The following is a 12,780-nucleotide window of genomic DNA, read 5'->3' on the forward strand; positions in this document are numbered from 1 at the left end:
ACATTTGATAATGAATAATATATTTCACGTTTAGAGATAAAAAGTTATGTTGAATCACAGTCAACAGTTAAATTTATTTCATTTCAGTTAGCCTACATATATTTGAGAACAGGTAAAGTCCATCCATCCATCCATCCATTTTCCACCGCTTATCCGGGGCCGGGTCGCGGGGGCAGCAGTCTGAGAAGGGACGCCCAGACCTCCCTCTCGCAGGACACTTCCTCCAGCTCTTCCGGGGGGACCCCAAGGCGTTCCCAGGCCAGCCGGGTGACGTAGTCACTCCAGCGTGTCCTGGGTCTTCCTCTGGGTCTCCTCCCGGTGGGACATGCCCGGAGCACCTCCCGAGGGGGCATCCGATTCAGATGCCCGAGCCACCTCAGCTGGCTCCTCTCGATGTGGAGGAGCAGCGGCTCTACTCCGAGCTCCTCCCGGGTGACAGAGCTCCTCACCCTATCTCTAAGGGAGCGCTCCGCCACCCTGCGGAGAAAACTCATTTCAGCCGCTTGTATCCGGGATCTTGTTCTTTCGGTCATAACCCAAAGCTCATGACCATAGGTGAGGGTAGGAACGTAGATTGACCGGTAAATCGAGAGCTTTGCCTTTCGGCTCAGCTCCTTCTTCACCACAACGGACCGATACAACGACCGCATTACTGCGGCCGCTGCACCGATCCGCCTGTCAATCTCACGCTCCATCCTTCCCTCACTCGTGAACAAGACCCCAAGATACTTAAACTCCTCCACCTGAGGCAGGATCTCTCCACTGACCCGGAGGGAGCAAGCCACCTTTTTCCGGTCGAGAACCATGGCCTCGGACTTAGAGGTGCTAATTCTCATCCCCGCCGCTTCACACTCGGCTGCAAACCGCCCCAGCGCATTCTGGAGTTCCTGGTTCGTAGGAGCCATCAAGACCACATCATCTGCAAAGAGCAGAGATGGAATCCAACCGCTCCCGAACTGGACCCCCTCGGCCCCCGGCTGTGCCTAGAAATTCTGTCCATAAAAATAATGAACAGAACCGGTGACAAAGGGCAGCCCTGCCGGAGTCCGACATGCACTGGGAACAAGTCTGACTTACTGCCGGCGATGCGAACCAAGCTCCTGCTCCGGTCGTACAGGGACCGCACGGCCCTTATCAAAGGGCCCCCGACCCCATACTCCTGGAGCACCCCCCACAGAATGCCACGAGGGACACGGTCGAAAGCCTTCTCCAAGTCCACAAAACACATGTGGACTGGTTGAGCAAACTCCCATGAACCCTCGAGCACCCTGCGAAGGGTATAGAGCTGGTCCAGTGTTCCACGGCCAGGACGAAAGCCGCATTGTTCCTCTTGAATCCGAGGTTCGACTATCGGCCGAACTCTCCTCTCCAGTACCCTGGAATAGACTTTCCCCGGGAGGCTGAGGAGTGTGATCCCCCGATAGTTGGAACACACCCTCCGATCCCCCTTTTTAAAAAGAGGGACCACCACCCCGGTCTGCCATTCCAGAGGCACTGTCCCCAACCGCCACGCAATGCTGCAGAGACGTGTCAACCAGGACAGCCCTACAGCATCCAGAGACTTAAGGTACTCAGGTCGGATCTCATCCACTCCCGGTGCCTTGCCACTGGGCAGCTTCCTAACCACCTCAGTGACTTCAGCTTGGGTAATGGATGAGTCGACCCCTGAGTCCCCAGCCTCTGCTTCCTCTGGGGAATGCGTGTCAGTGGGATTGAGGAGATCCTCGAAGTATTCCTTCCACCGCCCAACGATGTCCCCAGTCGAGATCAACAGCTCCCCACCCCCACTGTAGACAGTGTTGGCGGAGTACTGCTTCCCCCTCCTGAGGCGCCGGACAGTTTGCCAGAATCTCTTCGAGGCCGACCGGTAGTCCTCCTCCATGGCCTCCCCGAACTTTTCCCAGACCCGAGTTTTTGCTTCTGCGACTGCTCGGGCCGCCGTCCGCTTGGTCTGTCGGTACCTGTCAGCTGCCTCAGGAGTCCCTCGAACCAACCAGGCTCGATAGGACTCCTTCTTCAGCTTGACAGCATCCCTTACTTCCGGCGTCCACCACCGGGTTCGGGGATTGCCGCCACGACAGGCACCGGAGACCTTACGGCCGCAGCTTCGAACAGCCGCGTCCACAATGGAAGTGGAGAACTCTGGTCCACTCTGACTCTGGTCCACTCTGACTCAATATCTCCAGCTTCCCTCGGGATCTGGTCAAAGCTCTCCCGGAGGTGGGAGTTGAAGACCTCCCTGACAGGTGATTCCGCCAGGCGTTCCCAACAGACCCTCACAACACGCTTGGGCCTGCCAAGTCTGTCCAGCTTCCTCCCCCGCCAGCGGATCCAACTCACCACCAGGTGGTGATCGGTTGACAGCTCAGCCCCTCTCTTCACCCGAGTGTCCAAGACATGCGGTCGGAGGCCAGATGACACGACCACAAAGTCGATCATTGACCTCCGGCCTAGGGTGTCCTGGTGCCACGTGCACTGATGGACACCCTTATGCTTGAACATGGTGTTTGTTATGGACAAACCATGACTAGCACAGAAGTCCAATAACAAAACACCACTCGGGTTCAGATCGGGGAGGCCATTCCTCCCAATCACGCCCCTCCAGGTCACACTGTCATTACCCACGTGAGCATTGAAGTCTCCCAACAGAACTACGGAGTCCCCGGTTGGAGCACTTTCCAGTACGCCTTCCAGGGACTCCAAAAAGGCCGGGTACTCCGCACTGCTGTTCGGCCCGTAAGCCGAAACAACAGTGAGAGACCTACCCCCCACCCGAAGGCGGAGGGACGCGACCCTTTCGCTCTGCGGGGAGAACTCCAACACATGGCGGCTGAGCTGGGGAGCTATAAGCAAGCCCACACCAGCCCGCCGCCTCTCACCTTGGGCAACTCCAGAGTAGTAGAGAGTCCAGCCTCTCTCAAGGAGTTGGGTTCCAGAGCCCAGACAGGTAAAGTCTTATAGGCAAATTGTCGCAAATTGCAAATTGTCGATGAAACATGTTCCCTATTAAAAATACAAAAGAGATGTAATTAAATATTAAATATTAAAATTCTCTTTCAGAGCAACATGACCTTTCCTGTTGGAGCAGGCCCTGAGCTGAGGCAATGTGACTCAGACACTTTTCAGTGTCCGATTTGCCATTTGAAGATTTGCAACATTTGCATATGACACATGCTGGCACAATTCTGATTGTGATGATGATCGTCTACAGGTGCCATCGGATGCAGATGACCATATATACAGCAAGATGCCGTACATCTTTCCTGCAAAAGACTTGGTTAGTCTAAGCATTTCTTTCATACATCAGTAAACACACAGATGTGTTCTGTCTCATTCAAACTTATCCGTGTATCCATTTAGGGCAGTGATGTTACTATGGTCAGCTCCGATGACGCATCCACAAAGAGTCTTGTGGTATGTAAGGAAGTGCAAATAATCAGGGAAAGAAATTGTCTTATTCAAAGTACTTGAATATATACAGTGTTGCATATTTATGCATTGTATAATTTCATTTTAGGAAAGGGCCCAACAGGCAAAAAAGAAACGGCGTGAGTCCAGTTGCCTGTAAGTTCAAGCAATTACTGAGGATCAAGGCATGCTGCAACACCTTCAAGTAAGTTTGTCAAAAAGCATTTTGTGTGGGATTTATTTATTTATTGTATTTATATAGGAGGACAGGGTCGTCATTCTTTTTGAAGAAGACGACCAAGTGGACAAGGTGATGAGCTTCTTGTCTGGAGTACTTGAAAGTACAAAGACAGACAAGAAGTACGCTGATCCAGTGGCTTTCGTCATGGATGTAATTTTGCCAGAGGTGAGATATCAGACACTGATTCAAAGACTACATATTTTATATAACTGCATATGTCTCCTTTTAACACATGGTCACTGTCCAACACAATCTTAATCTTCATGGCATAGGCAACAATATTCGCCCTGGCAGTTGTACACTCCATTTCCCTGGACAAAGCCACTGAGATGTACAAATGTGGAAATAAGTTTGACTCGAGGTAAGTCAGATAGTTTATAAAACTGTTAAACCAACTTTCACAGCAGTGTATATTCCCAAATGTATGTGAGTGTCATTAATGACTTCATCATTTTGTTGTATCATTTTGTCTTATCAGTGAGATAACGCTGCTCAGTGAACAGCTTCAGAGCCAGAGCCTGTCTGATGAAGCAAGGCTCAAACTCGAAAGCCTCTTGGCCAGATTCCAGAGCGCTTTAGAGAGTAAGGACTTTCTTCAGCGACTGTGATTCGAGTCAAACTGTTTTCCATCTGTCCATTACCTACCACTTTGTCCTCCACTGAAGGGTCACTGTGCCTATCTCAGCTGACATAGGGCGATAGGCAAGGTCACACCCTGAACAGTTCACCAGTCCATCACAGGGACACATATAGAGACAAACAACCGTTCACTCACACTCACACACCTACGGCCAAATCACCTAATCCCCAAATCTGCATGTTTTTGGACTGTGGGAGGAAGCCGAAGAACCTGGAGAAAACCCACGCACACACGGAAAGAACATGCAAACACCATGCAGAAAGACCCTTGTTCCAGCAGGGGCTCTTTGTCAAAAGTGTAAAAAGTTTATTTTGTGTTACACGAATAAAAATAACATATCATTAATTTCTTGTACTCATTACATGGATTTGAAAGTTATACAACTTTCTGTTTTTGTATGACTTCATTCGTCAAAATATCCACTGATGTCCAACTGTGTTTGATTCAGATACCAGTGTTTCACATATCTACCTGGAAATAGGTAACAACTCCTTAGTGACGTAATCAGCAATAGTTTAGTTTATTGTTGATTTTGTAGAAAGCTTTGTTGAGTGATTTCGTAGTTGTACCTCATGGGAGTGTAAAAACAGAACAAGTAGACTTTTATAGTTCTAATACTTTTTCTGTCAAACAGACTAATAAGACATTCAAAAAGTGTAGGCTATTAAACACAACGTTTTATAACCTACAGTTTACTGTGATCATGAAAGTTTGCAAAAATAAATTAAATTACTCACAAACGTTACATTTTACAGAAGCTATTGCTGTCACAGTGGAAATGTTTTTTGGGGATCAGTATCACGTTATAATGTGATACTGTAATATATAAACGTGATCATTATATTTTATAAACGTGAACATTATATTTTATAAACGTTATAATTATATTTTATGAACGTGATACTTTATTTTGTAAACGTGATTATTATATCAGAAACGTGATAATTATGTGTATGTGTATAATCTGCATTTATATATTTTAGCAGTTTGGCTATATTATTTAATAGTTTACAAAGTGGCTTTAATTATTCATAAATTGCATACAAAGTACACTTATGTGTTCATAAATGTCAGCGAGTATTTAATTTGTCTCTATTATTGTCGCACACCGTGGTAAAAAGTCTCTGTCAATGAGTTTGCAAGGGATACGCGTGTATAGATAAAGTTTCGACTAAAGCAAACGTCATCACGTCAGACGTGATCTCTCACCCAATCAGTGTTGAGGAGAGGTGCCTGCGTGTAAGGGGAGTGTTGAGGAGGCGTGCCCGCGTGTAAGGGGAGTGCCCGTAATGGGTAAGGGGAGGGCTGCATCATAAATACGTTTATATAGTCAACTTTTTTTTCGTTCCAAAACAATCACTTAAATATACAACTATGTGAAATATCATCATAAATATTATTATTTCCATGTATTTTTCTGAAAAAGTTGGGCTTTTTTGTCCAAACTACTCCGTGGCACCCAGGTCATTCGAGTTTGAGACCCCTGATATAGAGAGACTGATGGAAAGAACAGTGAAAAAAGGCTAAACCTGAACACATTTCTGTGTGAGTCTTTGTCCTAAAAAAGCTGCTGCCTCTTGGAAAGTTCAAGCTAAACTGTTGCTTCAGTTAATGACAAATTCAATTAGGGTCGCCATGGTAATGGCACTAGAAGCTTGAATCTGCAAGATCTGTTGTACACTGTGAGCACTTTGAGGACCAGAGGCCCATTGCACAAAACTAGGATAAGGGATTAAGCCGGGCGATGTTGCTTATCCTGGCTTAATTAATCCATGATTCGGTTGTTCAAAAGCAGGATAAGGGACAGAAGGATATGTAATGACATACGTTACCATGGAGATTTATCCTGTGGCGTTAGCCTGGTCTGGAGCAGGCTAACTTCCATGATTTATTAAATCTCATCCCTCATCTCAGCCAGCAGTCACCACAAATGGAAACCAATAGTTATTCCACTGCCCACTACACTATGTTTTCACATTCAACTATACCCACTTCATGATCTAAACATTTGTGATTAATATAATTTTAATCTTAATTTTTTTAATTAATTCATTAATTACTATTTTTTATACATACAATATAAAAATAACAACACATCATCAAAGAGTAACATGTTGCTTTACCTAATAAGGATAAATCAAAGCAAGTAAATCAGCTCCTTTCAAAACTGAACTCTGGCTGAGACAGAACTTAAGTTGACCTTCTCTAAACTTTTGAATGCACATGTCCAATTGTTCAGTGGTGTGAGTAGTGTATTATAGAACATAAAAATAAATGCACATTTAACGGTCTGTATATAATACAGACCCCACATGTCTGCACATTGAAATGAATGCAGGACAAATCCATACACAAATGAAAAGACAAATGAATGGATGTCTCCCAGCCAGCTTGTATGCATACAGTATATAACCCAACATCATAAGAGTGATGTGTGATGGCACTCTGAAGCCCTCTCCTTTCTCAAGCAGGCCACATTGTGAAAAACAGCACAGATAATGTGTTTGTAGGCATATAATGTATGCTTGTGCATTGTTAAGTATTAGTCAGGGCACTTGTGAATTCGCTACAACCCCTGCTGCACATGTGCTACAACACTCAAAAGATGCATCTGCTTTGTCCACAAGTACAATAAAAAAGTACAATAAAAAAAGAAAGAAAAAAATCACCATTCTGCAGGATGTTCTTGTATTTGTTTTTATTCATCTTTAATCTACAGGCACTCACACACACACAAAGTGTAATTTACAATCTAAAGGAAGTGACATTTACACATTTTCACTCACAATTTCAACTCATTATCAGAGTACAACTACGTTTTAGGAGATGTGAATGAACTTTTTGGATTGTAAATGTGATGGTTTCAGCAGAGGAATTAACGTGTATTTCCGCACTACTTACGCATTCAGGTGGTCGCTTTTTCTCGTTGGTTTATTATCGTGGCCGTGTTTCATTTCTTTTTGATTTGGTCTTTCACTTCCTCGTACGTCCAATGCGGATTTCAGCCTCTGATGAGGAAAAGAATGCCGCAGTTGTCATGGTGAATCTGACAGCGAGGTCTATTTGAGGAAGCCGTGTACGCACACATATCCAGAATTATTTTCTCCTGTCTCGATGAATCCGTGTCTGCTGATCCTGGCTGGGTCTTTGTGCAACCAACTGAGCCTGGACGCCCTTGTTTTGGATTCGTTGAACCAGGCTCAGTCAATCATCCTGGATATCTGAATCCTACTTTTGTGCAACGGCCCCTGGTGTCAAAACAGATCAAGTAAAAGTGTAGCTTTTGTTTGCTGATCATTTGTATCTCAGTCAAGCAGCTGCGGTTAGATCATTCTCCTGTCACGGTCGTCATAGTTACACTCAGCAAATCAGTGGTGTTTAGTAGGACTAAAAATTTACATTTTGGACATGGTAAGAATATGAAGCGTGATTGCTTGCTCAGCCATCACTTACAAGTGGAAAAACAACTCAAATCTTAATGAGGTCATTATACATGGCAGGGGAGATTTCAGCAGGTGAAATCCTCTCTTTGCTGCCCTGCTCCTGCTGGGCGAGGAGGTGGGGGTGTCACCCCCAGGTTTTATACCTCAGCCAATCATCATCTCTAATAAATGAAACTCCACAGGAAGTGACACACTAGCTCACACTAATTATGCTCAGCAGGAGAGGATGGCTGCAATTATGCTACATGCTAAAACCTTTGCCTGCCACTGTCTCTTCTCCCTCTGAGTCACAGAAAGCGTTCGCCTGTAGAAGATCACCTGTGGCCCTTTAGTCGGCAGTGAGTGTGGCTGTTTTTGTGCTGGAGGAAGGTTCTGGCCTTGGTATTTAGCAGTCTTTTGATTAGAATAAACCATAGAGCTTTCATCTCATTGGAGATTTAAAGGGCAGGAACATTAGAACGTTTCCACCACCACTTAAAGGGACAATGTGTAGTATTTATGGGTTTATATAATCCAAAATCCACTTTTTTTATACATATTATGTGCTCCTGCATTGACTAGTCGCTGTATAATAGTTTTTGTTTCATTTTCGTAGTGTTTCAAAAAGTCATGTAAAATAACATGGTCGCGGGCCGCGGTTGCATAGCCACTGTTAGCAGCGAGACGCCATGTTTCTACCGGAGCCTGTAAGGACAAACGCGAGAGAACAAATCAAGCGTCTCTTTACTTGTAGCGGAAGTCCCGCCTCCACTCTCTCCGCTTCGTCTGCTACGGCCGCGGTAGCTCGTCCTCTCCCTCGCCTCACGAACCTCATCTGCTGACACGGAGAAAGACAACGAGGACGACATTTGACCAGCTGCGGATACCGTAGCGCTCAGGGAAGGGAGGGGGTGAGCAGAGCAGCAGTTCTTTGTTGTAAATGTCAGCCTCTCCTCTAGATGGCACTATAAACTACTTACTTCACCTTTAAGAGTGACTGCCACTGAAACCTTCACTGTAAACTATCAATTTATCACTGATGGGTCAAAAGTTTTCCACAGAAATTCTGCAATCTGATGTTAATAGCTATGCTATTAATATTATTATTAATATTAATATTAATACTCATTGCTTAGTTTTGACTAAACAGTGTCAACACTGTTATAAAAAGCTAGGAATGCAGAGTCAGCAATTCTTAACTACTGTTTCCTTTCCTTTGTCTGCCTTTTCATTTTTTTTCTGATTTCAGTGTGAATGTGAGAGTGAATACTATGTATTGGCCATAGGATGTCCTGCCTTTAGCCCCAATGTCAGCTGGGATTGGCTCCAGCAACCCCGCGACCTCATGTGCAGGATAAAGCGGGGGTTTTTCAGCAACTTTTCGCCCATGCGAAATGAATAAAGGATGAAGATCAAAGAGAATGACTTGAGTTGAATGCGAATAAAACTGTCAAATCAAAGACAGAGGGCGACGAAAAGGGGACAAAGACAATATTTGCTGGCTGTGTTCCAACTGTTCCAGTTGGAAAACAGAAAAGGGTCATAAAAAAACAAGAGAACAATTAGGACTTAACAGATCTTTGACGACCTGGTGAACAGTGAGTGATTTGGACAGAGGACATGAAGCTGCTGAAACTGGAGGACAGTGAATAAAGGACTTAAAGGAGTAGTCCAACAAAAATATTGCTAATGTTGCCCCATGTCTGATCTAACCTTGTTTGCTAATACCTTCACCATTTAACTGCTTGTTAGGCGTCAGTGATGTTTTTCTAATGTGCTGTGCTGCCCCCAAGTGGCCAACATATGTGTAGCTGTCGCTGAGAAGTTTGCTTATTTCTTTGTTGGTTTGGTAATTTTGTATTTGGATATTTTTCATTTATTTTGTGAAGAATGTGGATTGTAATTTATCTATCTGTATTTGAGTTGTGGTAATGATGACCCCTACTGGTTGTATAGATGAGCTGCACTGAATAGTAGGACGCAGTCATGTGATTAACGCAATGAGTACCTGGGAAAATGTGCGTTCAGTCTGGCCGTTTCTCAATACCCAATTATGCCAGTATGTACTTGCTTACTTGGAAAGTACATACTTGAGAAGTACGACTGAAGTACATACTTGCCAAGTACGGGAGTACACGGCCACGATTCGTCAATTGGAACAGCAGCGTACTTCCTTGTTCTACTGTTTGAATGGCGAGTGGCGCGAAGCACTTAAGCCTCATTACCGCCACCTACAGTGTTGATGAATGAACATATAAAATACTTTTAATAAATACATATATTGTTGTTATTTTCACATTTTAAATATTTTATACACTATAAAATATTGTCCATTATATATAAATTCATATACAATGACAGTGCGACTTTAATATAAATCTAAAATTCAAAGTTACAATAAATTAAACATTAATATTATACAAAAGTTCACACTGTCAGGTCAAAACGTTTGCATTAAAAACAAAACAACATGTGAACAACAAATCTATGGATCACACCAAGTATGTAATGACGGAGCCGTCTGAACCAGCGGATCATTTCATCAGGACAGGCCGAGGTAACGCTGCTCTGTGCCGGGCACTGTGAGCACCGAGCGTCCACAGAGGCGGAGCTGATCACCTCCGACAGTGCTGCTGTCAAACTATAAATACGTCATATCTTATTACACAAACCACGTTTGGATTTGAACTAATTTCTCGCCTCAAATGATTTCAAAACTGCGTTCCGGGACACAGAAAAATATTTATTTCAGGTTTAAATTAGTATTTTATCCTGCTATGTTCCGCCGAAATGCATTCTGGGATATATGGCTTTCCCAAGTACGCTCAAGTCACCACCATGGATCATGGATGTATAATATGAACTGGATAGAGCACCGCCCCTTCGCTTCCGTTCATTCCTATGAAGCTGCTCACCCAGCGCATATGCCAAAAAAGTTTTTGACTTCCGCGTTTATTTCAGGGTTATGGGGCCCATAGAGCATGCGCAGTAGTGTCCCTACCATCATTCCTCTCGGCTATGTGAACCATAGACATCTTGGACCGGTCGTCTACTATTAGTTGAGCAGCAGAAGCAATACGATGCCAGAACATTGTGCAGCATATTCCTGCGTTAATAGACAGACGTTTGAAAACAGGGCTCAAGGGATTACTTTTCACAAGTAGGATTGAACATTACCCAGAACAGGTGATTAATTGAACCTAAAACTGATTTTGTCAGTAGTTTATTACTGTTCCATCCATTGTCTCTGGTGTGGGCTGCAGTTAACGATTCAGCCTCCAGAGGCCAGGCATCTGTTCTTTTAAGTAACATTGAGATTCCATAAAATTTAAAAGGAAAAGGGAAAGATATCATTTGTAAAATCAAGATAATAGTGGAAAAACAATAAACACTGTGTTGTGATCTCCCCAAGTAAATATGAGAGTTTCTTTGTGTTTGTAGTGTGTTCAAATTCAGGGTGTATTTGTATTATTTTGGGAAAGTGTTCATTTCTCAGAGCCTGGTATTTGGTATCTCTCTCTGTTTATGAATTATATATATTTTCATTTTTGTCTGATATATACCGTGTGTGTATGTATATATATATGTATGTATATATATATGTATGTATATATATATATATATATGTGTGTGTGTGTATGTATATATACATATATGTGTGTGTATATATATACACACACACACATATACACATTTATATATGATTACTCTATGATTTCTATTGCTGTGTTTATATTTATAGTGTATATAGTGTTTGCAAAATACCTACATATCACATAATCATACATCGGAATATTCTATTACTGTTAATCCCACTATGACTATTATAATACGCCGAACCATGTGTTCTGTATCACAGCTACATGTATGACGTTTGCAGCAAAAAAAACCCCGCGTGAAAATAAGTTTTGAATTCAGAGTAACGATTGATAAAGTGCGCATTGAGCTGTCAAACAGATAGACAGAGCGGAGCGGGCGACCGGTCCAAGATGGCGGCCCCACGGCTCGTCAGCGCCAATAGGCAGAAGCGGTCGATGCGGCGTCTACTGTTATATGTCTATGATGAGAACCGTACTCGCTGCTCGCGTTCTTGAGAAATGGAACATAACTTGGACTGAGGCTGATGACGTTTTCACAAGTACGGGAGTACGCAAGTACGCACAAGTATGGATATTGAGAAACGACCGTCTTTCTACGGTGCTAATGGAGCAAGTTGTGTGCAGAGTTCGACCATTAAGCCTTAGCAGCTCTTGATTTTCCGGTCAGAAGGCGCACACGGCATGAGAATGTGTTATTCTTTTTGTGCATTTTATATTTATTTCCTATGTGTGATTTAAGTTTAATGAGGGCCACAAGAACATTTATGGACTGTGATAAAAACTGATGTTGGCAAAATAAATACTTTGAAGGGAAACCATATTTATGTTAAAATTTAATTTTAATATTTATTTCAGTTTATCAGTGTTTGGAGATGTCTAAAGTGTGAAAAGAAGAAAATAAAACTCAGTCAAACATCTGTTGAATCGTGTTTTATCTGACCAGAAGCTCAGCTTTGGGAGCAGTTGCCTACAATATGAACTCATTTCAAATAAAATGGATTGACCGAACTACACTTTCATAAGACTGACTTATTAAAGTCTGTTCAGGATCACACTGAGCAGTTCGGTATAAAATAATGACAGTCACTGAAAACAATTCTAGTTTCCCCCACTTTGTTTTTTCTTTTTAAACCAAACAATCGCTGTACACTCTTGAATCTGTAAAGCATTCTGATGCTGACTTGCTGAACACGATCACATGCACAGACAAAAAGCAAGTCCAGTAAAAATGTGAAACATGACATTTTTCATTTTCCATGAGTTCATGTACATTCCAGTTGAAGACACAGTGTTGATCAGGGGCCTGAGTTTGCATAGGTCTGATTTAAAAGTTAAAACATGGCAGCTGACAGTATTGCCTTAATACAGACACAACTGGTTCATGCCTCAAGCACTCAAATGAACCATGTTCTTTTTTTAACAGTACTTTATGATAATAATAACAATAATAATGATGCCAGACTTATGTTG

Source organism: Microchirus variegatus (assembly GCF_963457635.1).
Source record: "Microchirus variegatus genome assembly, chromosome: 6".
In the NCBI taxonomy this organism is placed as follows: domain Eukaryota; kingdom Metazoa; phylum Chordata; class Actinopteri; order Pleuronectiformes; family Soleidae; genus Microchirus; species Microchirus variegatus.